The 25722-nt window shown below is 35.3% G+C and overlaps 15 non-coding genes across 15 annotated transcripts; all 15 read right to left on the reverse strand.

Annotated features, from left to right (window-relative positions):
* Window positions 1–5: 5 nt before the first annotated feature.
* TRNAC-GCA (transfer RNA cysteine (anticodon GCA)) lies at window positions 6–77 on the reverse strand. Its single transcript has one exon. It is a non-coding gene; the product is annotated as a tRNA-Cys (tRNA).
* Window positions 78–1372: 1295 nt separating this feature from the next.
* Window positions 1373–1444, reverse strand: TRNAC-GCA (transfer RNA cysteine (anticodon GCA)). Its single transcript has one exon. It is a non-coding gene; the product is annotated as a tRNA-Cys (tRNA).
* Window positions 1445–2739: 1295 nt separating this feature from the next.
* TRNAC-GCA (transfer RNA cysteine (anticodon GCA)) lies at window positions 2740–2811 on the reverse strand. Its single transcript has one exon. It is a non-coding gene; the product is annotated as a tRNA-Cys (tRNA).
* Window positions 2812–3452: 641 nt separating this feature from the next.
* Window positions 3453–3524, reverse strand: TRNAC-GCA (transfer RNA cysteine (anticodon GCA)). Its single transcript has one exon. It is a non-coding gene; the product is annotated as a tRNA-Cys (tRNA).
* Window positions 3525–4492: 968 nt separating this feature from the next.
* On the reverse strand, window positions 4493–4564 carry TRNAC-GCA (transfer RNA cysteine (anticodon GCA)). The gene has a single exon. It is a non-coding gene; the product is annotated as a tRNA-Cys (tRNA).
* Window positions 4565–6186: 1622 nt separating this feature from the next.
* On the reverse strand, window positions 6187–6258 carry TRNAC-GCA (transfer RNA cysteine (anticodon GCA)). The gene has a single exon. It is a non-coding gene; the product is annotated as a tRNA-Cys (tRNA).
* Window positions 6259–8592: 2334 nt separating this feature from the next.
* TRNAC-GCA (transfer RNA cysteine (anticodon GCA)) lies at window positions 8593–8664 on the reverse strand. The gene has a single exon. It is a non-coding gene; the product is annotated as a tRNA-Cys (tRNA).
* Window positions 8665–9305: 641 nt separating this feature from the next.
* TRNAC-GCA (transfer RNA cysteine (anticodon GCA)) lies at window positions 9306–9377 on the reverse strand. Its single transcript has one exon. It is a non-coding gene; the product is annotated as a tRNA-Cys (tRNA).
* Window positions 9378–10346: 969 nt separating this feature from the next.
* Window positions 10347–10418, reverse strand: TRNAC-GCA (transfer RNA cysteine (anticodon GCA)). The gene has a single exon. It is a non-coding gene; the product is annotated as a tRNA-Cys (tRNA).
* Window positions 10419–11387: 969 nt separating this feature from the next.
* TRNAC-GCA (transfer RNA cysteine (anticodon GCA)) lies at window positions 11388–11459 on the reverse strand. Its single transcript has one exon. It is a non-coding gene; the product is annotated as a tRNA-Cys (tRNA).
* Window positions 11460–14121: 2662 nt separating this feature from the next.
* TRNAC-GCA (transfer RNA cysteine (anticodon GCA)) lies at window positions 14122–14193 on the reverse strand. The gene has a single exon. It is a non-coding gene; the product is annotated as a tRNA-Cys (tRNA).
* Window positions 14194–15816: 1623 nt separating this feature from the next.
* TRNAC-GCA (transfer RNA cysteine (anticodon GCA)) lies at window positions 15817–15888 on the reverse strand. Its single transcript has one exon. It is a non-coding gene; the product is annotated as a tRNA-Cys (tRNA).
* Window positions 15889–21613: 5725 nt separating this feature from the next.
* Window positions 21614–21685, reverse strand: TRNAC-GCA (transfer RNA cysteine (anticodon GCA)). Its single transcript has one exon. It is a non-coding gene; the product is annotated as a tRNA-Cys (tRNA).
* Window positions 21686–22981: 1296 nt separating this feature from the next.
* On the reverse strand, window positions 22982–23053 carry TRNAC-GCA (transfer RNA cysteine (anticodon GCA)). Its single transcript has one exon. It is a non-coding gene; the product is annotated as a tRNA-Cys (tRNA).
* A 966-nt stretch (window positions 23054–24019) lies between these two features.
* TRNAC-GCA (transfer RNA cysteine (anticodon GCA)) lies at window positions 24020–24091 on the reverse strand. Its single transcript has one exon. It is a non-coding gene; the product is annotated as a tRNA-Cys (tRNA).
* Window positions 24092–25722: the final 1631 nt, after the last annotated feature.

Consider the following 25722-nt stretch of genomic DNA (forward strand, 5'->3'; position numbering starts at 1 on the left):
AGGCAAGGGGGCACTCGGATTTGAACCAAGGACCTCTTGATCTGCAGTCAAATGCTCTACCACTGAGCTATACCCCCAAACGAGCACCTTTTGGGAGTGTTTCCCCAAGCAAACCTAGCATTCTATATATTTTCAAAAATGAGTTTCTTTACACACTGGATATTTGTTCAATCATGTTTGGTAGCTGCAAAAAAAAATCAACCATTTAATTATTTATTTTATAAGAAGTGTTTTTCAAATTGGTTTAAAAACCTGTCCATTTTTTGTAATTTTTTTTGAATTTCTAGTAACTAATCAAATGATAAAGTATTTCTTTATTGAAAAGAAGGGCAAGGGGGCACTCGGATTTGAACCAAGGACCTCTCGATCTGCAGTCAAATGCTCTACCACTGAGCTATACCCCCAAACGAGCGCCTTTTTGGAGTGCTTCCCTGGGCAGACCTAGAACACTAAGTTTTTTCCAAAATGACTTTTTTTTTCACACACTGGATATTTGTTCAATCATGTTTGGTAGCTGTAAAAAAATAATCAATGCTTTGTTTTTCTTTAAAGCAATGTTACTAATATTGGTTTTAAAAATCGACCAATTTTTGGAATTTTTTTTGGCTGAACTTTTTCTGTTTTAGAGCTGATATAATTTCTGCGGTTCTATCATCCTAAAATCAGCGGAAAATAAAGAACATGTTAAATATGTTAACGGCTGTCAAATTGACAGAGGGGTTTTCCTATTTTGTGTGGACTAATGGAGATTTTCTATTGAAAACGATGGAACTCATTATTATGACTTAATATGCCGATTACTGGTATCCACTTAAGAGCTTGGCTAATTTTTGTCCGATAACCTTTAGATGTGCATTCGCTTAACAGGTTATAACGCATGTCTTCCTGCGAAAACAAGATTTTCCACTGGCAACCATGGAACTCAGTATTATCATAGAGTAAATATCGATTTGTGGTAACCTCTCAGCTAATTTACGCCCAATCACCTTTGAATTTCCAGCCGCTAAACGGATGATAAAGTACGTCTTTATTGAAAATTAAGGCAAGGGGGCACTCGGATTTGAACCAAGGACCTCTTGATCTGCTGTCAAATGCTCTACCACTGAGCTATACCCCCAAACGAGCGCCTTTTGGGAGTGTTTCCCCAAGCAGACCTAGCATTCTATATATTTTCAAAAATGAGTTTCTTTACACACTGGATATTTGTTCAATCATGTTTGGTAGCTGCAAAAAAGAATCAACCATTTAATTATTTATTTTATAAGAAGTGTTTTTCAAATTGGTTTAAAAACCTGTCCATTTTTTGTAATTTTTTTTGAATTTCTAGTAACTAATCAAATGATAAAGTATTTCTTTATTGAAAAGAAGGGCAAGGGGGCACTCGGATTTGAACCAAGGACCTCTTGATCTGCAGTCAAATGCTCTACCACTGAGCTATACCCCCAAATGAGCGCCTTTTCAGAATGCTTCCCTGGGCAGACCTAGAACACTAAGTTTTTTCCAAAATGACTTTTTTTTTCACACACTGGATATTTGTTCAATCATGTTTGGTAGCTGTAAAAAAATAATCAATGCTTTGTTTTTCTTTAAAGCAATGTTACTAATATTGGTTTTAAAAATCGTTCAATTTTTTGAATTTTTTTTGGCTGAACTTTTTCTGTTTTAGAGCTGATATAATTTCTGCGGTTCTATCATCCTAAAATCAGCGGAAAATAAAGAACATGTTAAATATGTTAACGGCTGTCAAATTGACAGAGGAGTTTTCCTATTTTGTGTGGACTAATGGAGATTTTCCATTGACAACGATGGAACTCATTATTATGACTTAATATGCCGATTACTGGTATCCACTTAAGAGCTTGGCTAATTTTTGTCCGATGACCTCTAGATGTGCATTCGCTTAACAAGTTATAACGCATGTCTTCCTGCGAAAACAAGATTTTCCACTGGCAACCATGGAACTCAGTATTATCATAGACTAAATATCGATTTGTGGTAACCTCTCAGCTAATTTACGCCCAATCACCTTTGAATTTCCAGCCGCTAAACGGATGATAAAGTACGTCTTTATTGAAAATTAAGGCAAGGGGGCACTCGGATTTGAACCAATGACCTCTTGATGTGCAGTCAAAAGCTCTACCACTGAGCTATACCCCCAAACGAGCACCTTTTGGGAGTGATTCCCCAAGCAGACCTAGCATTCTATATATTTTCAAAAATGAGTTTCTTTACACACTGGATATTTGTTCAATCATGTTTGGTAGCTGCAAAAAAGAATCAACCATTTAATTATTTATTTTATAAGAAGTGTTTTTCAAATTGGTTTAAAAACCTGTCCATTTTTTGTAATTTTTTTTGAATTTCTAGTAACTAATCAAATGATAAAGTATTTCTTTATTGAAAAGAAGGGCAAAGGGGCACCCGGATTTGAACCAAGAACCTCTTGATCTGCAGTCAAATGCTCTACCACTGAGCTATACCCCCAAACGAGCGCCTTTTGGGAGTGTTTCCCCAAGCAGACCTAGCATCCTATATATTTTCAAAAATGAGTTTCTTTACACACTGGATATTTGTTCAATCATGTTTGGTAGCTGCAAAAAAGAATCAACCATTTAATTTTTTATTTTATAAGAAGTGTTTTTCAAATTGGTTTAAAAACCTGTCCATTTTTTGTAATTTTTTTTGAATTTCTAGTAACTAATCAAATGATAAAGTATTTCTTTATTGAAAAGAAGGGTAAGGGGGCACTCGGATTTGAACCAAGGACCTCTTGATCTGCAGTCAAATGCTCTACCACTGAGCTATACCCCCAAACGAGCGCCTTTTTCGAGTGCTTCCCTGGGCAGACCTAGAACACTAAGTTTTTTCCAAAATGACTTTTTTTTTCACACACTGGATATTTGTTCAATCATGTTTGGTAGCTGTAAAAAAATAATCAATGCTTTGTTTTTCTTTAAAGCAATGTTACTAATATTGGTTTTAAAAATCGTCCAATTTTTTGAATTTTTTTTGGCTGAACTTTTTCTGTTTTAGAGCTGATATAATTTCTGCGGTTCTATCATCCTAAAATCAGCGGAAAATAAAGAACATGTTAAATATGTTAACGGCTGTCAAATTGACAGAGGGGTTTTCCTATTTTGTGTGGACTAATGGAGATTTTCCATTGAAAACGATGGAACTCATTATTATGACTTAATATGCCGATTACTGGTATCCACTTAAGAGCTTGGCTAATTTTTGTCCGATAACCTTTAGATGTGCATTCGCTTAACAGGTTATAACGCATGTCTTCCTGCGAAAACAAGATTTTCCACTGGCAACCATGGAACTCAGTATTATCATAGAGTAAATATCGATTTGTGGTAACCTCTCAGCTAATTTACGCCCAATCACCTTTGAATTTCCAGCCGCTAAACGGATGATAAAGTACGTCTTTATTGAAAATTAAGGCAAGGGGGCACTCGGATTTGAACCAAGGACCTCTTGATCTGCAGTCAAATGCTCTACCACTGAGCTATACCCCCAAACGAGCGCCTTTTGGGAGTGTTTCCCCAAGCAGACCTAGCATTCTATATATTTTCAAAAATGAGTTTCTTTACACACTGGATATTTGTTCAATCATGTTTGGTAGCTGCAAAAAAGAATCAACCATTTAATTATTTATTTTATAAGAAGTGTTTTTCAAATTGGTTTAAAAACCTGTCCATTTTTTGTAATTTTTTTTGAATTTCTAGTAACTAATCAAATGATAAAGTATTTCTTTATTGAAAAGAAGGGCAAGGGGGCACTCGGATTTGAACCAAGGACCTCTTGATCTGCAGTCAAATGCTCTACCACTGAGCTATACCTCCAAACGAGCGCCTTTTCAGAATGCTTGCCTGGGCAGACCTAGAACACTAAGTTTTTCCAAAATGACTTTTTTTTTCACACACTGGATATTTGTTCAATCATGTTTGGTAGCTGTAAAAAAATAATCAATGCTTTGTTTTTCTTTAATGCAATGTTACTAATATTGGTTTTAAAAATCGTCCAATTTTTTGAATTTTTTTTTGGCTGAACTTTTTCTGTTTTAGAGCTGATATAATTTCTGCGGTTCTATCATCCTAAAATCAGCGGAAAATAAAGAACATGTTAAATATGTTAACGGCTGTCAAATTGACAGAGGAGTTTTCCTATTTTGTGTGGACTAATGGAGATTTTCCATTGACAACGATGGAACTCATTATTATGACTTAATATGCCGATTACTGGTATCCACTTAAGAGCTTGGCTAATTTTTGTCCGATGACCTCTAGATGTGCATTCGCTTAACAGGTTATAACGCATGTCTTCCTGCGAAAACAAGATTTTCCACTGGCAACCATGGAACTCAGTATTATCATAGAGTAAATATCGATTTGTGGTAACCTCTCAGCTATATTACGCCCAATCACCTTTGAATTTCCAGCCGCTAAACGGATGATAAAGTACGTCTTTATTGAAAATTAAGGCAAGGGGGCACTCGGATTTGAACCAAGGACCTCTTGATCTGCAGTCAAATGCTCTACCACTGAGCTATACCCCCAAACGAGCACCTTTTGGGAGTGTTTCCCCAAGCAAACCTAGCATTCTATATATTTTCAAAAATGAGTTTCTTTACACACTGGATATTTGTTCAATCATGTTTGGTAGCTGCAAAAAAAAATCAACCATTTAATTATTTATTTTATAAGAAGTGTTTTTCAAATTGGTTTAAAAACCTGTCCATTTTTTGTAATTTTTTTTGAATTTCTAGTAACTAATCAAATGATAAAGTATTTCTTTATTGAAAAGAAGGGCAAAGGGGCACTCGGATTTGAACCAAGGACCTCGCGATCTGCAGTCAAATGCTCTACCACTGAGCTATACCCCCAAACGAGCGCCTTTTCAGAAGGCTTCCCTGGGCAGACCTAGAACACTAAGTTTTTTCCAAAATGACTTTTTTTTTCACACACTGGATATTTGTTCAATCATGTTTGGTAGCTGTAAAAAAATAATCAATGCTTTGTTTTTCTTTAAAGCAATGTTACTAATATTGGTTTTAAAAATCGTCCAATTTTTTGAATTTTTTTTGGCTGAACTTTTTCTGTTTTAGAGCTGATATAATTTCTGCGGTTCTATCATCCTAAAATCAGCGGAAAATAAAGAACATGTTAAATATGTTAACGGCTGTCAAATTGACAGAGGGGTTTTCCTATTTTGTGTGGACTAATGGAGATTTTCCATTGACAACGATGGAACTCATTATTATGACTTAATATGCCGATTACTGGTATCCACTTAAGAGCTTGGCTAATTTTTGTCCGATGACCTCTAGATGTGCATTCGCTTAACAGGTTATAACGCATGTCTTCCTGCAAAAACAAGATTTTCCACTGGCAACCATGGAACTCAGTATTATCATAGAGTAAACATCGATTTGTGGTAACCTCTCAGCTAATTTACGTCCAATCACCTTTGAAATTCCAGCCGCTAAACGGATGATAAAGTACGTCTTTATTGAAAATTAAGGCAAGGGGGCACTCGGATTTAAACCAATGACCTCTTGATGTGCAGTCAAATGCTCTACCACTGAGCTATACCCCCAAACGAGCACCTTTTGGGAGTGTTTCTCCAAGCAGACCTAGCATTCTATATATTTTCAAAAATGAGTTTCTTTACACACTGGATATTTGTTCAATCATGTTTGGTAGCTGCAAAAAAGAATCAACCATTTAATTATTTATTTTATAAGAAGTGTTTTTCAAATTGGTTTAAAAACCTGTCCATTTTTTGTAATTTTTTTTTAATTTCTAGTAACTAATCAAATGATAAAGTATTTCTTTATTGAAAAGAAGGGCAAAGGGGCACTCGGATTTGAAACAAGGACCTCTTGATCTGCAGTCAAATGCTCTACCACTGAGCTATACCCCCAAACGAGCACCTTTTGGGAGTGTTTCCCCAAGCAGACCTAGCATTCTATATATTTTCAAAAATGAGTTTCTTTACACACTGGATATTTGTTCAATCATGTTTGGTAGCTGCAAAAAAGAATCAACCATTTAATTATTTATTTTATAAGAAGTGTTTTTCAAATTGGTTTAAAAACCTGTCCATTTTTTGTAATTTTTTTTGAATTTCTAGTAACTAATCAAATGATAAAGTATTTCTTTATTGAAAAGAAGGGCAAGGGGGCACTCGGATTTGAACCAAGGACCTCTTGATCTGCAGTCAAATGCTCTACCACTGAGCTATACCCCCAAACGAGCGCCTTTTTTGGAGTGCTTCCCTGGGCAGACCTAGAACACTAAGTTTTTTCCAAAATGACTTTTTTTCACACACTGGATATTTGTTCAATCATGTTTGGTAGCTGTAAAAAAATAATCAATGCTTTGTTTTTCTTTAAAGCAATGTTACTAATATTGGTTTTAAAAATCGTCCAATTTTTTGAATTTTTTTTGGCTGAACTTTTTCTGTTTTAGAGCTGATATAATTTCTGCGGTTCTATCATCCTAAAATCAGCGGAAAATAAAGAACATGTTAAATATGTTAACGGCTGTCAAATTGACAGAGGAGTTTTCCTATTTTGTGTGGACTAATGGAGATTTTCCATTGACAACGATGGAACTCATTATTATGACTTAATATGCCGATTACTGGTATCCACTTAAGAGCTTGGCTAATTTTTGTCCGATGAACTCTAGATGTGCATTCGCTTAACAGGTTATAACGCATGTCTTCCTGCAAAAACAAGATTTTCCACTGGCAACCATGGAACTCAGTATTACCATAGAGTAAATATCGATTTGTGGTAACCTCTCAGCTAATTTACGCCCAATCACCTTTGAATTTCCAACCACTAAACGGATGATAAAGTACGTCTTTATTGAAAATTAAGGCAAAGGGGCACTCGGATTTGAACCAAGGACCTCTTGATCTGCAGTCAAATGCTCTACCACTGAGCTATACCCCCAAACAAGCACCTTTGGGGAGTGTTTCCCCAAGCAGACCTAGCATTCTATATATTTTCAAAAATGAGTTTCTTTACACACTGGATATTTGTTCAATCATGTTTGGTAGCTGCAAAAAAGAATCAACCATTTAATTATTTATTTTATAAGAAGTGTTTTTCAAATTGGTTTAAAAACCTGTCCATTTTTTGTAATTTTTTTTGAATTTCTAGTAACTAATCAAATGATAAAGTATTTCTTTATTGAAAAGAAGGGCAAAGGGGCACTCGGATTTGAACCAAGGACCTCTTGATCTGCAGTCAAATGCTCTACCACTGAGCTATACCCCCAAATGAGCGCCTTTTCAGAATGCTTCCCTGGGCAGACCTAGAACACTAAGTTTTTTCCAAAATGACTTTTTTTTCACACACTGGATATTTGTTCAATCATGTTTGGTAGCTGTAAAAAAATAATCAATGCTTTGTTTTTCTTTAAAGCAATGTTACTAATATTGGTTTTAAAAATCGTTCAATTTTTTGAATGTTTTTTGGCTGAACTTTTTCTGTTTTAGAGCTGATATAATTTCTGCGGTTCTATCATCCTAAAATCAGCGGAAAATAAAGAACATGTTAAATATGTTAACGGCTGTCAAATTGACAGAGGAGTTTTCCTATTTTGTGTGGACTAATGGAGATTTTCCATTGACAACGATGGAACTCATTATTATGACTTAATATGCCGATTACTGGTATCCACTTAAGAGCTTGGCTAATTTTTGTCCGATGACCTCTAGATGTGCATTCGCTTAACAAGTTATAACGCATGTCTTCCTGCGAAAACAAGATTTTCCACTGGCAACCATGGAACTCAGTATTATCATAGACTAAATATCGATTTGTGGTAACCTCTCAGCTAATTTACGCCCAATCACCTTTGAATTTCCAGCCGCTAAACGGATGATAAAGTACGTCTTTATTGAAAATTAAGGCAAGGGGGCACTCGGATTTGAACCAATGACCTCTTGATGTGCAGTCAAAAGCTCTACCACTGAGCTATACCCCCAAACGAGCACCTTTTGGGAGTGATTCCCCAAGCAGACCTAGCATTCTATATATTTTCAAAAATGAGTTTCTTTACACACTGGATATTTGTTCAATCATGTTTGGTAGCTGCAAAAAAGAATCAACCATTTAATTATTTATTTTATAAGAAGTGTTTTTCAAATTGGTTTAAAAACCTGTCCATTTTTTGTAATTTTTTTTTGAATTTCTAGTAACTAATCAAATGATAAAGTATTTCTTTATTGAAAAGAAGGGCAAAGGGGCACTCGGATTTGAACCAAGAACCTCTTGATCTGCAGTCAAATGCTCTACCACTGAGCTATACCCCCAAACGAGCGCCTTTTGGGAGTGTTTCCCCAAGCAGACCTAGCATCCTATATATTTTCAAAAATGAGTTTCTTTACACACTGGATATTTGTTCAATCATGTTTGGTAGCTGCAAAAAAGAATCAACCATTTAATTTTTTATTTTATAAGAAGTGTTTTTCAAATTGGTTTAAAAACCTGTCCATTTTTTGTAATTTTTTTTGAATTTCTAGTAACTAATCAAATGATAAAGTATTTCTTTATTGAAAAGAAGGGTAAGGGGGCACTCGGATTTGAACCAAGGACCTCTTGATTTGCAGTCAAATGCTCTACCACTGAGCTATACCCCCAAACGAGCGCCTTTTTCGAGTGCTTCCCTGGGCAGACCTAGAACACTAAGTTTTTTCCAAAATGACTTTTTTTTTCACACACTGGATATTTGTTCAATCATGTTTGGTAGCTGTAAAAAAATAATCAATGCTTTGTTTTTCTTTAAAGCAATGTTACTAATATTGGTTTTAAAAATCGTCCAATTTTTTGAATTTTTTTTGGCTGAACTTTTTCTGTTTTAGAGCTGATATAATTTCTGCGGTTCTATCATCCTAAAATCAGCGGAAAATAAAGAACATGTTAAATATGTTAACGGCTGTCAAATTGACAGAGGGGTTTTCCTATTTTGTGTGGACTAATGGAGATTTTCCATTGAAAACGATGGAACTCATTATTATGACTTAATATGCCGATTACTGGTATCCACTTAAGAGCTTGGCTAATTTTTGTCCGATAACCTTTAGATGTGCATTCGCTTAACAGGTTATAACGCATGTCTTCCTGCGAAAACAAGATTTTCCACTGGCAACCATGGAACTCAGTATTATCATAGAGTAAATATCGACTTGTGGTAACCTCTCAGCTAATTTACGCCCAATCACCTTTGAATTTCCAGCCGCTAAACGGATGATAAAGTACGTCTTTATTGAAAATTAAGGCAAGGGGGCACTCGGATTTGAACCAAGGACCTCTTGATCTGCAGTCAAATGCTCTACCACTGAGCTATACCCCCAAACGAGCGCCTTTTGGGAGTGTTTCCCCAAGCAGACCTAGCATTCTATATATTTTCAAAAATGAGTTTCTTTACACACTGGATATTTGTTCAATCATGTTTGGTAGCTGCAAAAAAGAATCAACCATTTAATTATTTATTTTATAAGAAGTGTTTTTCAAATTGGTTTAAAAACCTGTCCATTTTTTGTAATTTTTTTTGAATTTCTAGTAACTAATCAAATGATAAAGTATTTCTTTATTGAGAAGAAGGGCAAGGTGGCACTCGGATCTGAACCAAGGACCTCTTGATCTGCAGTCAAATGCTCTACCACTGAGCTATACCTCCAAACGAGCGCCTTTTCAGAATGCTTGCCTGGGCAGACCTAGAACACTAAGTTTTTCCAAAATGACTTTTTTTTTTCACACACTGGATATTTGTTCAATCATGTTTGGTAGCTGTAAAAAAATAATCAATGCTTTGTTTTTCTTTAATGCAATGTTACTAATATTGGTTTTAAAAATCGTCCAATTTTTTGAATTTTTTTTTTGCTGAACTTTTTCTGTTTTAGAGCTGATATAATTTCTGCGGTTCTATCATCCTAAAATCAGCGGAAAATAAAGAACATGTTAAATATGTTAACGGCTGTCAAATTGACAGAGGAGTTTTCCTATTTTGTGTGGACTAATGGAGATTTTCCATTGACAACGATGGAACTCATTATTATGACTTAATATGCCGATTACTGGTATCCACTTAAGAGCTTGGCTAATTTTTGTCCGATGACCTCTAGATGTGCATTCGCTTAACAGGTTATAACGCATGTCTTCCTGCGAAAACAAGATTTTCCACTGGCAACCATGGAACTCAGTATTATCATAGAGTAAATATCGATTTGTGGTAACCTCTCAGCTATATTACGCCCAATCACCTTTGAATTTCCAGCCGCTAAACGGATGATAAAGTACGTCTTTATTGAAAATTAAGGCAAGGGGGCACTCGGATTTGAACCAAGGACCTCTTGATCTGCAGTCAAATGCTCTACCACTGAGCTATACCCCCAAACGAGCACCTTTTGGGAGTGTTTCCCCAAGCAGACCTAGCATTCTATATATTTTCAAAAATGAGTTTCTTTACACACTGGATATTTGTTCAATCATGTTTGGTAGCTGCAAAAAAAAATCAACCATTTAATTATTTATTTTATAAGAAGTGTTTTTCAAATTGGTTTAAAAACCTGTCCATTTTTTGTAATTTTTTTTGAATTTCTAGTAACTAATCAAATGATAAAGTATTTCTTTATTGAAAAGAAGGGCAAGGGGGCACTCGGATTTGAACCAAGGACCTCTCGATCTGCAGTCAAATGCTCTACCACTGAGCTATACCCCCAAACGAGCGCCTTTTTTGGAGTGCTTCCCTGGGCAGACCTAGAACACTAAGTTTTTTCCAAAATGACTTTTTTTTCACACACTGGATATTTGTTCAATCATGTTTGGTAGCTGTAAAAAAATAATCAATGCTTTGTTTTTTCTTTAAAGCAATGTTACTAATATTGGTTTTAAAAATCGTCCAATTTTTTGAATTTTTTTTGGCTGAACTTTTTCTGTTTTAGAGCTGATATAATTTCTGCGGTTCTATCATCCTAAAATCAGCGGAAAATAAAGAACATGTTAAATATGTTAACGGCTGTCAAATTGACAGAGGAGTTTTCCTATTTTGTGTGGACTAATGGAGATTTTCCATTGACAACGATGGAACTCATTATTATGACTTAATATGCCGATTACTGGTATCCACTTAAGAGCTTGGCTAATTTTTGTCCGATGACCTCTAGATGTGCATTCGCTTAACAGGTTATAACGCATGTCTTCCTGCGAAAACAAGATTTTCCACTGGCAACCATGGAACTCAGTATTATCATAGAGTAAATATCGATTTGTGGTAACCTCTCAGCTAATTTACGCCCAATCACCTTTGAATTTCCAGCCGCTAAACGGATGATAAAGTACGTCTTTATTGAAAATTAAGGCAAGGGGGCACTCGGATTTGAACCAAGGACCTCTTGATCTGCAGTCAAATGCTCTACCACTGAGCTATACCCCCAAACGAGCACCTTTGGGGAGTGTTTCCCCAAGCAGACCTAGCATTCTATATATTTTCAAAAATGAGTTTCTTTACACACTGGATATTTGTTCAATCATGTTTGGTAGCTGCAAAAAAGAATCAACCATTTAATTATTTATTTTATAAGAAGTGTTTTTCAAATTGGTTTAAAAACCTGTCCATTTTTTGTAATTTTTTTTGAATTTCTAGTAACTAATCAAATGATAAAGTATTTCTTTATTGAGAAGAAGGGCAAGGGGGCACTCGGATTTGAACCAAGGACCTCTTGATCTGCAGTCAAATGCTCTACCACTGAGCTATACCTCCAAACGAGCGCCTTTTCAGAATGCTTGCCTGGGCAGACCTAGAACACTAAGTTTTTCCAAAATGACTTTTTTTTTCACACACTGGATATTTGTTCAATCATGTTTGGTAGCTGTAAAAAAATAATCAATGCTTTGTTTTTCTTTAATGCAATGTTACTAATATTGGTTTTAAAAATCGTCCAATTTTTTGAATTTTTTTTGGCTGAACTTTTTCTGTTTTAGAGCTGATATAATTTCTGCGGTTCTATCATCCTAAAATCAGCGGAAAATAAAGAACATGTTAAATATGTTAACGGCTGTCAAATTGACAGAGGAGTTTTCCTATTTTGTGTGGACTAATGGAGATTTTCCATTGACAACGATGGAACTCATTATTATGACTTAATATGCCGATTACTGGTATCCACTTAAGAGCTTGGCTAATTTTTGTCCGATGACCTCTAGATGTGCATTCGCTTAACAGGTTATAACGCATGTCTTCCTGCGAAAACAAGATTTTCCACTGGCAACCATGGAACTCAGTATTATCATAGAGTAAATATCGATTTGTGGTAACCTCTCAGCTATATTACGCCCAATCACCTTTGAATTTCCAGCCGCTAAACGGATGATAAAAAACGTCTTTATTGAAAATTAAGGCAAGGGGGCACTCGGATTTGAACCAAGGACCTCTTGATCTGCAGTCAAATGCTCTACCAATGAGCTATACCCCCAAACGAGCACCTTTTGGGAGTGTTTCCCCAAGCAAACCTAGCATTCTATATATTTTCAAAAATGAGTTTCTTTACACACTGGATATTTGTTCAATCATGTTTGGTAGCTGCAAAAAAAAATCAACCATTTAATTATTTATTTTATAAGAAGTGTTTTTCAAATTGGTTTAAAAACCTGTCCATTTTTTGTAATTTTTTTTGAATTTCTAGTAACTAATCAAATGATAAAGTATTTCTTTATTGAAAAGAAGGGCAAGGGGGCACTCGGATTTGAACCAAGGACCTCTCGATCTGCAGTCAAATGCTCTACCACTGAGCTATACCCCCAAACGAGCGCCTTTTCAGAAGGCTTCCCTGGGCAGACCTAGAACACTAAGTTTTTTCCAAAATGACTTTTTTTTTCACACACTGGATATTTGTTCAATCATGTTTGGTAGCTGTAAAAAAATAATCAATGCTTTGTTTTTCTTTAAAGCAATGTTACTAATATTGGTTTTAAAAATCGTCCAATTTTTTGAATTTTTTTTGGCTGAACTTTTTCTGTTTTAGAGCTGATATAATTTCTGCGATTCTATCATCCTAAAATCAGCGGAAAATAAAGAACATGTTAAATATGTTAACGGCTGTCAAATTGACAGAGGAGTTTTCCTATTTTGTGTGGACTAATGGAGATTTTCCATTGACAACGATGGAACTCATTATTATGACTTAATATGCCGATTACTGGTATCCACTTAAGAGCTTGGCTAATTTTTGTCCGATGACCTCTAGATGTGCATTCGCTTAACAGGTTATAACGCATGTCTTCCTGCGAAAACAAGATTTTCCACTGGCAACCATGGAACTCAGTATTCTCATAAAGTAAACATCGATTTGTGGTAACCTCTCAGCTAATTTACGCCCAATCACCTTTGAATTTCCAGCCGCTAAACGGATAATAAAGTACGTCTTTATTGAAAATTAAGGTAAGGGGGCACTCGGATTTGAACCAATGACCTCTTGATGTGCAGTCAAATGCTCTACCACTGAGCTATACCCCCAAACGAGCACCTTTGGGGAGTGTTTCCCCAAGCAGACCTAGCATTCTATATATTTTCAAAAATGAGTTTCTTTACACACTGGATATTTGTTCAATCATGTTTGGTAGCTGCAAAAAAGAATCAACCATTTAATTATTTATTTTATAAGAAGTGTTTTTCAAATTGGTTTAAAAACCTGTCCATTTTTTGTAATTTTTTTTTTAATTTCTAGTAACTAATCAAATGATAAAGTATTTCTTTATTGAAAAGAAGGGCAAAGGGGCACTCGGATTTGAACCAAGGACCTCTTGATCTGCAGTCAAATGCTCTACCACTGAGCTATACCCCCAAACGAGCGCCTTTTGGGAGTGTTTCCCCAAGCAGACCTAGCATCCTATATATTTTCAAAAATGAGTTTCTTTACACACTGGATATTTGTTCAATCATGTTTGGTAGCTGCAAAAAAGAATCAACCATTTAATTATTTATTTTATAAGAAGTGTTTTTCAAATTGGTTTAAAAACCTGTCCATTTTTTGTAATTTTTTTTTAATTTCTAGTAACTAATCAAATGATAAAGTATTTCTTTATTGAAAAGAAGGGCAAGGGGGCACTCGGATTTGAACCAAGGACCTCTTGATCTGCAGTCAAATGCTCTACCACTGAGCTATACCCCCAAACGAGCACCTTTTGGGAGTGTTTCCCCAAGCAGACCTAGCATTCTATATATTTTCAAAAATGAGTTTCTTTACACACTGGATATTTGTTCAATCATGTTTGGTAGCTGCAAAAAAGAATCAACCATTTAATTATTTATTTTATAAGAAGTGTTTTTCAAATTGGTTTAAAAACCTGTCCATTTTTTGTAATTTTTTTTTAATTTCTAGTAACTAATCAAATGATAAAGTATTTCTTTATTGAAAAGAAGGGCAAAGGGGCACTCGGATTTGAACCAAGGACCTCTTGATCTGCAATCAAATGCTCTACCACTGAGCTATACCCCCAAACGAGCGCCTTTTGGGAGTGTTTCCCCAAGCAGACCTAGCATCCTATATATTTTCAAAAATGAGTTTCTTTACACACTGGATATTTGTTCAATCATGTTTGGTAGCTGCAAAAAAGAATCAACCATTTAATTATTTATTTTATAAGAAGTGTTTTTCAAATTGGTTTAAAAACCTGTCCATTTTTTGTCATTTTTTTTTAATTTCTAGTAACTAATCAAATGATAAAGTATTTCTTTATTGAAAAGAAGGGCAAAGGGGCACTCGGATTTGAACCAAGGACCTCTTGATCTGCAATCAAATGCTCTACCACTGAGCTATACCCCCAAACGAGCGCCTTTTGGGAGTGTTTCCCCAAGCAGACCTAGCATCCTATATATTTTCAAAAATGAGTTTCTTTACACACTGGATATTTGTTCAATCATGTTTGGTAGCTGCAAAAAAGAATCAACCATTTAATTATTTATTTTATAAGAAGTGTTTTTCAAATTGGTTTAAAAACCTGTCCATTTTTTGTAATTTTTTTTGAATTTCTAGTAACTAATCAAATGATAAAGTATTTCTTTATTGAAAAGAAGGGCAAAGGGGCACTTGGATTTGAACCAAGGACCTCTTGATCTGCAGTCAAATGCTCTACCACTGAGCTATACCCCCAAACGAGCGCCTTTTCAGAAAGCTTCCCTGGGCAGACCTAGAACACTAAGTTTTTTTCCAAAATGACTTTTTTTTTCACACACTGGATATTTGTTCAATCATGTTTGGTAGCTGTAAAAAAATAATCAATGCTTTGTTTTTCTTTAAAGCAATGTTACTAATATTGGTTTTAAAAATCGTCCAATTTTTTGAATTTTTTTTGGCTGAACTTTTTCTGTTTTAGAGCTGATATAATTTCTGCGGTTCTATCATCCTAAAATCAGCGGAAAATAAAGAACATGTTAAATATGTTAACGGCTGTCAAATTGACAGAGGAGTTTTCCTATTTTGTGTGGACTAATGGAGATTTTCCATTGACAACGATGGAACTCATTATTATGACTTAATATGCCGATTACTGGTATCCACTTAAGAGCTTGGCTAATTTTTGTCCGATGACCTCTAGATGTGCATTCGCTTAACAGGTTATAACGCATGTCTTCCTGCGAAAACAAGATTTTCCACTGGCAACCATGGAACTCAGTATTATCATAGAGTAAATATCGATTTGTGGTAACCTCTCAGCTAATTTACGCCCAATCACCTTTGAATTTCCAGCCGCTAAACGGATGATAAAGTACGTCTTTATTGAAAATTAAGGCAAGGGGGCACTCGGATTTGAACCAAGGACCTCTTGATCTGCAGTCAAATGCTCTACCACTGAGCTATACCCCCAAACGAGCGCCTTTTGGGAGTTTTTCCTCAAGCAGACCTAGCATTCCATATATTTTCAAAAATGAGTTTCTTTACACACTGGATATTTGTTCAATCATGTTTGGTAGCTGCAAAAAAGAATCAACCATTTAATTATTTATTTTATAAGAAGTGTTTTTCAAATTGGTTTAAAAACCAGTCCATTTTTTGTAATTTTTTTTGAATTTCTAGTAACTAATCAAATGATAAAGTATTTCTTTATTGAAAAGAAGGGCAAGGGGGCACTCGGATTTGAACCAAGGACCTCTTGATCTGCAGTTACATGCTCTACCACTGAGCTATACCCCCAAACGAGCGCCTTTTCAGAATGCTTCCCTGGGCAGACCTAGAACGCTAAGTTTTTTCCAAAATGACTTTTTTTTTCACACACTGGATATTTGTTCAATCATGTTTGGTAGCTGTAAAAAAATAATCAATGCTTTGTTTTTCTATAAAGCAATGTTACTAATATTGGTTTTAAAAATCGTCCAATTTTTAGAATTTTTTTGGGCTGAACTTTTTCTGTTTTAGAGCTGATATAATTTCTGCGGTTCTATCATCCTAAAATCAGCGGAAAATAAAGAACATGTTAAATATGTTAACGGCTGTCAAATTGACAGAGGAGTTTTCCTATTTTGTGTGGACTAATGGAGATTTTCCATTGACAACGATGGAACTCATTATTATGACTTAATATGCCGATTACTGGTATCCACTTAAGAGCTTGGCTAATTTTTGTCCGATGACCTCTAGATGTGCATTCGCTTAACAGGTTATAACGCATGTCTTCCTGCGAAAACAAGATTTACCACTGGCAACCATGGAACTCAGTATTATCATAGAGTAAATATCGATTTGTGGTAACCTCTCAGCTAATTTACGCCCAATCACCTTTGAATTTCCAGCCGCTAAACGGATGATAAAGTACGTCTTTATTGAAAATTAAGGCAAGGGGGCACTCGGATTTTACACCAAGGACCTCTTGATCTGCAGTCAAATGCTCTACCACTGAGCTATACCCCCAAACGAGCGCCTTTTGGGAGTGTTTCCCCAAGCAGACCTAGCATCCTATATATTTTCAAAAATGAGTTTCTTTACACACTGGATATTTGTTCAATCATGTTTGGTAGCTGCAAAAAAGAATCAACCATTTAATTATTTATTTTATAAGAAGTGTTTTTCAAATTGGTTTAAAAACCTGTCCATTTTTTGTAATTTTTTTTGAATTTCTAGTAACTAATCAAATGATAAAGTATTTCTTTATTGAAAAGAAGGGCAAGGGGGCACTCGGATTTGAACCAAAGACCTCTTGATCTGCAGTCAAATGCTCTACCACTGAGCTATACCCCAAACGAGCGCCTTTTTGGAGTGCTTCCCTGGGCAGACCTAGAACACTAAGTTTTTTCCAAAATGACTTTTTTTTTCACACACTGGATATTTGTTCAATCATGTTTGGTAGCTGTAAAAAAATAATCAATGCTTTGTTTTTCTTTAAAGCAATGTTACTAATATTGGTTTTAAAAATCGTCCAATTTTTTGAATTTTTTTTGGCTGAACTTTTTCTGTTTTAGAGCTGATATAATTTCTGCGGTTCTATCATCCTAAAATCAGCGGAAAATAAAGAACATGTTAAATATGTTAACGGCTGTCAAATTGACAGAGGGGTTTTCCTATTTTGTGTGGACTAATGGAGATTTTCCATTGAAAACGATGGAACTCATTATTATGACTTAATATGCCGATTACTGGTATCCACTTAAGAGCTTGGCTAATTTTTGTCCGATGACCTCTAGATGTGCATTCGCTTAACAGGTTATAACGCATGTCTTCCTGCGAAAACAAGATTTTCCACTGGCAACCATGGAACTCAGTATTATCATAGAGTAAATATCGATTTGTGGTAACCTCTCAGCTAATTTACGCCCAATCACCTTTGAATTTCCAGCCGCTAAACGGATGATAAAGTACGTCTTTATTGAAAATTAAGGCAAGGGGGCACTCAGATTTGAACCAAGGACCTCTTGACCTGCAGTCAAATGCTCTACCACTGAGCTATACCCCCAAACGAGCACCTTTTGGGAGTGTTTCCCCAAGCAGACCTAGCATTCTATATATTTTCAAAAATGAGTTTCTTTACACACTGGATATTTGTTCAATCATGTTTGGTAGCTGCAAAAAAGAATCAACCATTTAATTATTTATTTTATAAGAAGTGTTTTTCAAATTGGTTTAAAAACCTGTCCATTTTTTGTAATTTTTTTTGAATTTCTAGTAACTAATCAAATGATAAAGTATTTCTTTATTGAAAAGAAGGGCAAGGGGGCACTCGGATTTGAACCAAGGACCTCTCGATCTGCAGTCAAATGCTCTACCACTGAGCTATACCCCCAAACGAGCGCCTTTTCAGAAGGCTTCCCTGGGCAGACCTAGAACACTAAGTTTTTTCCAAAATGACTTTTTTTTTCACACACTGGATATTTGTTCAATCATGTTTGGTAGCTGTAAAAAAATAATCAATGCTTTGTTTTTCTTTAAAGCAATGTTACTAATATTGGTTTTAAAAATCGTCCAATTTTTTGAATTTTTTTGGGCTGAACTTTTTCTGTTTTAGAGCTGATATAATTTCTGCGGTTCTATCATCCTAAAATCAGCGGAAAATAAAGAACATGTTAAATATGTTAACGGCTGTCAAATTGACAGAGGAGTTTTCCTATTTTGTGTGGACTAATGGAGATTTTCCATTGACAACGATGGAACTCATTATTATGACTTAATATGCCAATTACTGGTATCCACTTAAGAGCTTGGCTAATTTTTGTCTGATGACCTCTAGATGTGCATTCGCTTAACAGTCTATAACGCATGTCTCCCTGCGAAAACAAGATTTTCCACTGGCAACCATGGAACTCAGTATTATCATAGAGTAAACATCGATTTGTGGTAACCTCTCAGCTAATTTACGCCCAATCACCTTTGAATTTCCAGCCGCTAAACGGATGATAAAGTACGTCTTTATTGAAAATTAAGGCAAGGGGGCACTCGGATTTGAACCAATGACCTCTTGATGTGCAGTCAAATGCTCTACCACTGAGCTATACCCCCAAACGAGCGCCTTTTGGGAGTGTTTCCACAAGCAGACCTAGCATTCTATATATTTTCAAAAATGAGTTTCTTTACACACTGGATATTTGTTCAATCATGTTTGGTAGCTGCAAAAAAGAATCAACCATTTAATTATTTATTTTATAAGAAGTGTTTTTCAAATTGGTTTAAAAACCTGTCCATTTTTTGTAATTTTTTTTGAATTTCTATTAACTAATCAAATGATAAAGTTTTTCTTTATTGAAAAGAAGGGCAAGGGGGCACTCGGATTTGAACCAAGGACCTCTTCATCTGCAGTCAAATGCTCTACTACTGAGCTATACCCCCAAACGAGCGCCTTTTGGGAGTGTTTCCTCAAGCAGACCTAGCATTCTATATATTTTCAAAAATGAGTTTCTTTACACACTGGATATTTGTTCAATCATGTTTGGTAGCTGCAAAAAAGAATCAACCATTTAATTATTTATTTTATAAGAAGTTTTTTTCAAATTGGTTTAAAAACCTGTCCATTTTTTGTAATTTTTTTTGAATTTCTAGTAACTAATCAAATGACAAAAGTATTTCTTTATTGAAAAGAAGGGCAAGGAGGCACTCAGATTTAAACCAAGGACCTCTTGATCTGCAGTCAAATGCTCTACCACTGAGCTATACCCCCAAACGAGCGCCTTTTTGGAGTGCTTCCCTGGGCAGACCTAGAACACTAAGTTTTTTCCAAAATGACTTTTTTTTTCACACACTGGATATTTGTTCAATCATGTTTGGTAGCTGTAAAAAAATAATCAATGCTTTGTTTTTCTTTAAAGCAATGTTACTAATATTGGTTTTAAAAATCGTCTAATTTTTTGAATTTTTTTTGGCTGAACTTTTTCTGTTTTAGAGCTGATATAATTTCTGCGGTTCTATCATCCTAAAATCAGCGGAAAATAAAGAACATGTTAAATATGTTAACGGCTGTCAAATTGACAGAGGGGTTTTCCTATTTTGTGTGGACTAATGGAGATGTTCCATTGACAACGATGGAACTCATTATTATGACTTAATATGCCGATTACTGGTATCCACTTAAGAGCTTGGCTAATTTTTGTCCGATGACCTCTAGATGTGCATTCGCTTAACAGGTTATAACGCATGTCTTCCTGCGAAAACAAGATTTTCCACTGGCAACCATGGAACTCAGTATTATCATAGAGTAAACATCGATTTGTGGTAACCTCTCAGCTAATTTACGCCCAATCACCTTTGAATTTCCAGCCGCTAAACGGATAATAAAGTACGTCTTTATTGAAAATTAAGGTAAGGGGGCACTCGGATTTGAACCAATGACCTCTTGATGTGCAGTCAAATGCTCTACCACTGAGCTATACCCCCAAACGAGCACCTTTGGGGAGTGTTTCCCCAAGCAGACCTAGCATTCTATATATTTTCAAAAATGAGTTTCTTTACACACTGGATATTTGTTCAATCATGTTTGGTAGCTGCAAAAAAGAATCAACCATTTAATTATTTATTTTATAAGAAGTGTTTTTCAAATTGGTTTAAAAACCTGTCCATTTTTTGTAATTTTTTTTTTAATTTCTAGTAACTAATCAAATGATAAAGTATTTCTTTATTGAAAAGAAGGGCAAAGGGGCACTCGGATTTGAACCAAGGACCTCTTGATCTGCAGTCAAATGCTCTACCACTGAGCTATACCCCCAAACGAGCGCCTTTTGGGAGTGTTTCCCCAAGCAGACCTAGCATCCTATATATTTTCAAAAATGAGTTTCTTTACACACTGGATATTTGTTCAATCATGTTTGGTAGCTGCAAAAAAGAATCAACCATTTAATTATTTATTTTATAAGAAGTGTTTTTCAAATTGGTTTAAAAACCTGTCCATTTTTTGTAATTTTTTTTTAATTTCTAGTAACTAATCAAATGATAAAGTATTTCTTTATTGAAAAGAAGGGCAAGGGGGCACTCGGATTTGAAGCAAGGACCTCTTGATCTGCAGTTAAATGCTCTACCACTGAGCTATACCCCCAAACGAGCACCTTTTGGGAGTGTTTCCCCAAGCAGACCTAGCATTCTATATATTTTCAAAAATGAGTTTCTTTACACACTGGATATTTGTTCAATCATGTTTGGTAGCTGCAAAAAAGAATCAACCATTTAATTATTTATTTTATAAGAAGTGTTTTTCAAATTGGTTTAAAAACCTGTCCATTTTTTGTAATTTTTTTTTAATTTCTAGTAACTAATCAAATGATAAAGTATTTCTTTATTGAAAAGAAGGGCAAAGGGGCACTCGGATTTGAACCAAGGACCTCTTGATCTGCAATCAAATGCTCTACCACTGAGCTATACCCCCAAACGAGCGCCTTTTGGGAGTGTTTCCCCAAGCAGACCTAGCATCCTATATATTTTCAAAAATGAGTTTCTTTACACACTGGATATTTGTTCAATCATGTTTGGTAGCTGCAAAAAAGAATCAACCATTTAATTATTTATTTTATAAGAAGTGTTTTTCAAATTGGTTTAAAAACCTGTCCATTTTTTGTAATCTTTTTTTAATTTCTAGTAACTAATCAAATGATAAAGTATTTCTTTATTGAAAAGAAGGGCAAGGGGGCACTCGGATTTGAACCAAGGACCTCTTGATCTGCAGTCAAATGCTCTACCACTGAGCTATACCCCCAAATGAGCGACTTTTCAGAATGCTTCCCTGGGCAGACCTAGAACACTAAGTTTTTTCCAAAATGACTTTTTTTTTCACACACTAGATATTTGTTCAATCATGTTTGGTAGCTGTAAAAAAATAATCAATGCTTTGTTTTTCTTTAAAGCAATGTTACTAATATTGGTTTTAAAAATCGTTCAATTTTTTGAATGTTTTTTGGCTGAACTTTTTCTGTTTTAGAGCTGATATAATTTCTGCGGTTCTATCATCCTAAAATCAGCGGAAAATAAAGAACATGTTAAATATGTTAACGGCTGTCAAATTGACAGAGGAGTTTTCCTATTTTGTGTGGACTAATGGAGATTTTCCATTGACAACGATGTAACTCATTATTATGACTTAATATGCCGATTACTAGTATCCACTTAAGAGCTTGGCTAATTTTTGTCCGATGACCTCTAGATGTGCACTCGCTTAACAGGTTATAAAGCATGTCTTCCTGCGAAAACAAGATTTTCCACTGGCAACCATGGAACTCAGTATTATCATAGAGTAAATATCGATTTGTGGTAACCTCTCAGCTAATTTACGCCCAATCACCTTTGAATTTCCAGCCGCTAAACGGATGATAAAGTACGTCTTTATTGAAAATTAAGGCAAGAGGGCACTCGGATTTGAACCAAGGACCTCTTGATGTGCAGTCAAATGCTCTACCACTGAGCTATACCCCCAAACGAGCGCCTTTTGGGAGTGTTTCCCCAAGCAGACCTAGCATTCTATATATTTTCAAAAATGAGTTTCTTTACACACTGGATATTTGTTCAATCATGTTTGGTAGCTGCAAAAAAGAATCAACCATTTAATTATTTATTTTATAAGAAGTGTTTTTCAAATTGGTTTAAACACCTGTCCATTTTTTGTAATTTTTTTTGAATTTCTAGTAACTAATCAAATGATAAAGTATTTCTTTATTGAAAAGAAGGGCAAAGGGGCACTCGGATTTGAACCAAGGACCTCTTGATCTGCAGTCAAATGCTCTACCACTGAGCTATACCCCCAAACGAGCGCCTTTTGGGAGTGTTTCCCCAAGCAGACCTAGCATCCTATATATTTTCAAAAATGAGTTTCTTTACACACTGGATATTTGTTCAATCATGTTTGGTAGCTGCAAAAAAGAATCAACCATTTAATTATTTATTTTATAAGAAGTGTTTTTTCAAATTGGTTTAAAAACCTGTCCATTTTTTGTAATTTTTTTTGAATTTCTAGTAACTAATCAAATGATAAAGAATTTCTTTATTGAAAAGAAGGGCAAGGGGGCACTCGGATTTGAACCAAGGACCTCTTGATCTGCAGTCAAATGCTCTACCACTGAGCTATACCCCCAAACGAGCGCCTTTTTAGAGTGCTTCCCTGGGCAGACCTAGAACACTAAGTTTTTTCCAAATGACTTTTTTTTTCACACACTGGATATTTGTTCAATCATGTTTGGTAGCTGTAAAAAAATAATCAATGCTTTGTTTTTCTTTAAAGCAATGTTACTAATATTGGTTTTAAAAATCGTCCAATTTTAGAATTTTTTTGGGCTGAACTTTTTCTGTTTTAGAGCTGATATAATTTCTGCGGTTCTATCATCCTAAAATCAGCGGAAAATAAAGAACATGTTAAATATGTTAACGGCTGTCAAATTGACAGAGGAGTTTTCCTATTTTGTGTGGACTAATGGAGATTTTCCATTGACAACGATGGAACTCATTATTATGACTTAATATGCCGATTACTGGTATCCACTTAAGAGCTTGGCTAATTTTTGTCCGATGACCTCTAGATGTGCATTCGCTTAACAGGTTATAACGCATGTCTTCCTGCGAAAACAAGATTTACCACTGGCAACCATGGAACTCAGTATTATCATAGAGTAAATATCGATTTGTGGTAACCTCTCAGCTAATTTACGCCCAATCACCTTTGAATTTCCAGCCGCTAAACGGATGATAAAGTACGTCTTTATTGAAAATTAAGGCAAGGGGGCACTCGGATTTGAACCAAGGACCTCTTGATCTGCAGTCAAATGCTCTACCACTGAGCTATACCCCTAAACGAGCGCCTTTTGGGAGTGTTTCCCCAAGCAGACCTAGCATCCTATATATTTTCAAAAATGAGTTTCTTTACACACTGGATATTTGTTCAATCATGTTTGGTAGCTGCAAAAAAGAATCAACCATTTAATTATTTATTTTATAAGAAGTGTTTTTCAAATTGGTTTAAAAACCTGTCCATTTTTTGTAATTTTTTTTGAATTTCTAGTAACTAATCAAATGATAAAGTATTTCTTTATTGAAAAGAAGGGCAAGGGGGCACTCGGATTTGAACCAAGGACCTCTTGATCTGCAGTCAAATGCTCTACCACTGAGCTATACCCCCAAACGAGCGCCTTTTTTGGAGTGCTTCCCTGGGCAGACCTAGAACACTAAGTTTTTTCCAAAATGACTTTTTTTTTCACACACTGGATATTTGTTCAATCATGTTTGGTAGCTGTAAAAAAAATAATCAATGCTTTGTTTTTCTTTAAAGCAATGTTACTAATATTGGTTTTAAAAATCGTCCAATTTTTTGAATTTTTTTTGGCTGAACTTTTTCTGTTTTAGAGCTGATATAATTTCTGCGGTTCTATCATCCTAAAATCAGCGGAAAATAAAGAACATGTTAAATATGTTAACGGCTGTCAAATTGACAGAGGGGTTTTCCTATTTTGTGTGGACTAATGGAGATTTTCCATTGAAAACGATGGAACTCATTATTATGACTTAATATGCCGATTACTGGTATCCACTTAAGAGCTTGGCTAATTTTTGTCCGATGACCTCTAGATGTGCATTCGCTTAACAGGTTATAACGCATGTCTTCCTGCGAAAACAAGATTTTCCACTGGCAACCATGGAACTCAGTATTATCATAGAGTAAATATCGATTTGTGGTAACCTCTCAGCTAATTTACGCCCAATCACCTTTGAATTTCCAGCCGCTAAACGGATGATAAAGTACGTCTTTATTGAAAATTAAGGCAAGGGGGCACTCAGATTTGAACCAAGGACCTCTTGACCTGCAGTCAAATGCTCTACCACTGAGATATACACCCAAACGAGCACCTTTTGGGAGTGTTTCCCCAAGCAGACCTAGCATTCTATATATTTTCAAAAATGAGTTTCTTTACACACTGGATATTTGTTCAATCATGTTTGGTAGCTGCAAAAAAGAATCAACCATTTAATTATTTATTTTATAAGAAGTGTTTTTCAAATTGGTTTAAAAACCTGTCCATTTTTTGTAATTTTTTTTGAATTTCTAGTAACTAATCAAATGATAAAGTATTTCTTTATTGAAAAGAAGGGCAAGGGGGCACTCGGATTTGAACCAAGGACCTCTCGATCTGCAGTCAAATGCTCTACCACTGAGCTATACCCCCAAAGTAGCGCCTTTTCAGAAGGCTTCCCTGGGCAGACCTAGAACACTAAGTTTTTTCCAAAATGACTTTTTTTTTCCCACACTGGATATTTGTTCAATCATGTTTGGTAGCTGTAAAAAAATAATCAATGCTTTGTTTTTCTTTAAAGCAATGTTACTAATATTGGTTTTAAAAATCGTCCAATTTTTTGAATTTTTTTGGGCTGAACTTTTTCTGTTTTAGAGCTGATATAATTTCAGCTATTCTATCATCCTAAAATCAGCGGAAAATAAAGAACATGTTAAATATGTTAACGGCTGTCAAATTGACAGAGGAGTTTTCCTATTTTGTGTGGACTAATGGAGATTTTCCATTGACAACGATGGAACTCATTATTATGACTTAATATGCCGATTACTGGTATCCACTTAAGAGCTTGGCTAATTTTTGTCTGATGACCTCTAGATGTGCATTCGCTTAACAGGTTATAACGCATGTCTTCCTGCGAAAACAAGATTTTCCACTGGCAACCATGGAACTCAGTATTATCATAGAGTAAACATCGATTTGTGGTAACCTCTCAGCTAATTTACGCCCAATCACCTTTGAA

Source organism: Dendropsophus ebraccatus, chromosome 7 (assembly GCF_027789765.1).
Source record: "Dendropsophus ebraccatus isolate aDenEbr1 chromosome 7, aDenEbr1.pat, whole genome shotgun sequence".
Lineage (NCBI taxonomy): Eukaryota > Metazoa > Chordata > Amphibia > Anura > Hylidae > Dendropsophus > Dendropsophus ebraccatus.